Here is a 3,796-nt window from a genome sequence, read left to right as displayed (position 1 = left end):
AAGCCTGTTGAATGCTGACAGGAAGCTGACAATCAAACAGGTTTTTCTCTTTAAGAAAAACTCCCTTCTGTACTACAGCTTTCTTGCAACTCAGTGGGAAGCATCTGAACAAGAAAAACCAACACACCTAAGTCACTTCTCAGCAGAGCAAATGAACAGTGCAGTTCCTTATGCACTGGGTAGATCGCTGGCTGTACCTGAGCTCATTCAGGCATCTCCGTGGGGCATCGCAGTTTGTTACTATCCCATTGGCATAACCAAAGTCTGAGAAATACGAGCCTTTACCCGTACACCTTCAAATTCAGAAGGCTTGCGGTCTTCCCACTAATCTGTTGTGCAGGCTACTGTACTTCATCGACCTTATTTGGGGGAGATGAAAAACCTATTTGTTGTCATAGAAACAGTAGGACTTGGTGCTACTGTGCAGGCTGATATGTGAGGATATTATTGTTTGGCCTTTTTCCATGCATGCAGATTGAGAAACACTAAAAAGCTTTAAAAAAAGCCACTGAAATTTTGCCAGGCAATCAAATCTACAATTTTCACAAACACATGCAAATATTTACTAATTGTTGTGGATAAATTTGAAAAGCCCTAGGTATGGGAAACACTGTTGAAAAAATATATTCTTTACTCTAAAAAACAAACAAGCAATGGACATCTTGTAAGGCTACAGGAAATGTCCAAAAGTCCGCAATCGGTTATGAAGAGGCAATTAAAAGACAACAGCCAGTTGTCTTCAGTTCCTGCCACTTAGCTGAGGTTAATATTTTAAAAGCCTATAGTTAGTGTGGTAATTAAGATTAATACCGCAAAAGCAGATATCCCAAGGGATTAACAGCTGCCAAAAAGCATCACTAACTGAGAGGAAGGCAAGATGTTTATGATTTTTCCTTTATTTATGCCTTTTATGTTTATGTTTTTTAACTGGAGAATAACAGTGTCAGTAAGTCATTATAAAGAATGCATACTAGTGACCAAACCTCCGAACAATCCAGGTAAACAGCTGTGTTCCCCGAACAGCTCCAGAGGAAGACAGGTTTACACCCAAGCTACACTATATAGGCCACAGAAATAGAGGGCAAATGGAAGTGGTTTAGATCATCTCATTTACTTTGGACAAAAGAAGTTTTCTTTTATTGGAACATCGTTTTTTTTCCTTATAATTTTTCCTAAAATACCTTCATCCTCCACTTGCAGAGCAGTATTTCTTGGTTATGACCGAATGGAAAGATAATTCTGAACGTGTTACTAGTTCATAGAAAAGGTGGGGAGTCTTTAACTATTTGATTTGGCAAAAGAGTGACTATGACTAGGATAGATTATGCAAAAGTGTAGCTGTATGCTGGGCACAGATGGGGGAAAAAAGGCAGTTTAGAGTATAAAGGTGACCTCTTAATCCATCTGCATTGAAACTTCCCATTCTTATCACAACACTCCAATTTTCTCTCCATCTGTTCCAAATAGTTCAAAATCCTGACCCACTTAGCATAGAAATTGTCTCTCCCTTGCTGGAAGCCAAAAAAAAAAGATCCGAACAGCCTTAAATGTCCTGTGTGAAGAAAAAAATTGTAGCCCTGTGGCTTGTAAACAGCCTGTTTCTGTCATGCAGGCATGACATTATCTGACATCTATGAGTCACTGTCCAACTGTTCTATTGCCCCATAAAAATATTCTCCGTTTTTCTTACTGAAGGAATCTGCTTCTATTACAGAATACATCTTACTCTTCTCCCATCTCTACAGAAACAGTGAGAATGCCTTAGGGATTATAAACATGCAATTATTCAACTTTCAGCTTTCTCAGGCCGTGAAACTGGATGGACGTGACACTAAACTGAGCCATGAGGAAAGTAAAGCAAAACTGCTGGAGGAGCAGCTCGGGTGGGAGTGCTTTTCTTACATTTAATGTCTGATTTTTCCTTGGACAGCAGCCTAGGGCTGCAGCCAGCCAAACAGCCTCCTCCTACACCAGATCCAGCATCCATCCTCTGTTCCAGCTTCCTTCTGTGGGTTTAGGTCCTTCTTATTCAACTTAACTGCCAGCTGCAGGAGCAATCTAATGCAATGCAGGAGGGCATAAGCCACTGGGGAAAAAATAGCACGACAGACAAAATTGTCCATAAAGGGCTAGTACTTTACACTGTAATTGTTTTTGTAGTATGTGTGTAATTACACGAAACAGAACAGTAGGGTAAATTAAAAAAAAAAAAAAAAGCTAGATTCGCCTTACTTCATTGACTATTCAGACTGATACCACTTGTTAGAGCTCAACAAAAGAGGGGAACCGAGAAGCCCGCGGTGATACTATTTCTGACCTAAGCATACACTACAATCACACAGTGACTTTTGGCCTACACTCCCCTTCAACAGCAATCCTGTGTGTGGAAAGTACAGCCCAAGCTCTTTTCCTTTCCCTCTGTGTGCTGAATAAGTACCTTTTAAAGACAAAGGGAATTTGATTAGATCTCTCTTCGAAAAAAGTGGTGTAAGTCATGACTTTCAAAGTCCATGAGTTTAGGCTATATACTTAATCAGCAAAATAATTCAATTGTTGTCAAAGCCTCTGATTATTCAAGTGGAGCAGCATCGGATGCTCTGCTGCATATGTAGTTATTCATTGACATAGACTGTAGTTTTTCACTGGACTGCACGTAGACAGAGTTGTCTGTTATTGGAATTTGTAGACATTATGATGATTTAAATAAATAGTGGCATCATCATTTGCCAACAAACATGGCAAATCCAGTTGGTTTTGGAATTATCCCTCATTTACCAATATTATAAGAACAGCTATTAACCATTGTGACACACTTTCACTTTGCATAAAGTCACAGAATTATTTTTATGTGATAAAATATAGTTCCTGGACACCACTTGGTGATGTGGAACACAGGGAAAATAAAAATGTACTGCATCTAGACATTTAAAGAGCTGTAACTCAAGTATCTTCCTTCTTTTTGTGATATACTTATCTTTGTTAGCTAAAATCTAACACAAAATAATCACATGGACATTCTTATATTGACTTAGGTATCAGAAATCATAGGACATGTCCATGTCAGGACAAGTGAAGCAAACTACAATGACACAGTAAAAATCATAGTGCTCACACTGTATGCATTTGTGCCACACCTGGATATAAGAAAATGGCAAATTTATTCAGGTGATCACTTCTTCAGAGTATTTTCTCAAAGCTAAAAGCAAATTATTGCATGGTCTTCTCATTAGATGACAGGAAAATGAAGGTGGTCTGTAGACAAAAGACAAGGAGTCAGACTGAGACATAAGCACTGGGGCTGAAGTGAACCTCTGAATTTTCCCTGCATGACAACTGCAAGCTTGTGAAATTCCTGTAGCTACAAATTGTTATTCTGTCATGTCCTGAAGAGGGACTTTCCCTGGCTTGGGAATCAGTTTTTCACAGGAAGCAAATTCATTTCTTTGCTAGTCTGACATAGTCCCACTCCCCCAGAAGCCACAGATTCTATGTTGGAAGACACCAAGGCCTCTTACATGGTCAGTCGGGTGAGATATTGAAAAGACAGGTTAGACAAATTGCTTATAACTAACCAAACTGAAATTCTCAGATCCAGAGATTACTCAGATTTTGCTTCAGGAAAGAAGTAATGGGTGTCCAAGGGAGAAGCATATGCTGTGCCTGGGTCATGCGATGAGTGCTGCAGTACCAGCTGGAAGAAATCTGGCAAGAAACTTGCAGATAGCAAGAATATGCAGCAAAGGAAAAATAAAAAGTAGACCTTGCACAACAGAGAACACTGACAGTAGGTATAATT

The sequence above is a fragment of the Calidris pugnax genome, unplaced genomic scaffold, assembly GCF_001431845.1.
Source record: "Calidris pugnax isolate Ruff unplaced genomic scaffold, ASM143184v1 scaffold18, whole genome shotgun sequence".
NCBI lineage: Eukaryota > Metazoa > Chordata > Aves > Charadriiformes > Scolopacidae > Calidris > Calidris pugnax.
The sequence above is the reverse complement of the archived record's forward strand: the minus strand, read 5'-3'. Positions refer to the sequence as shown.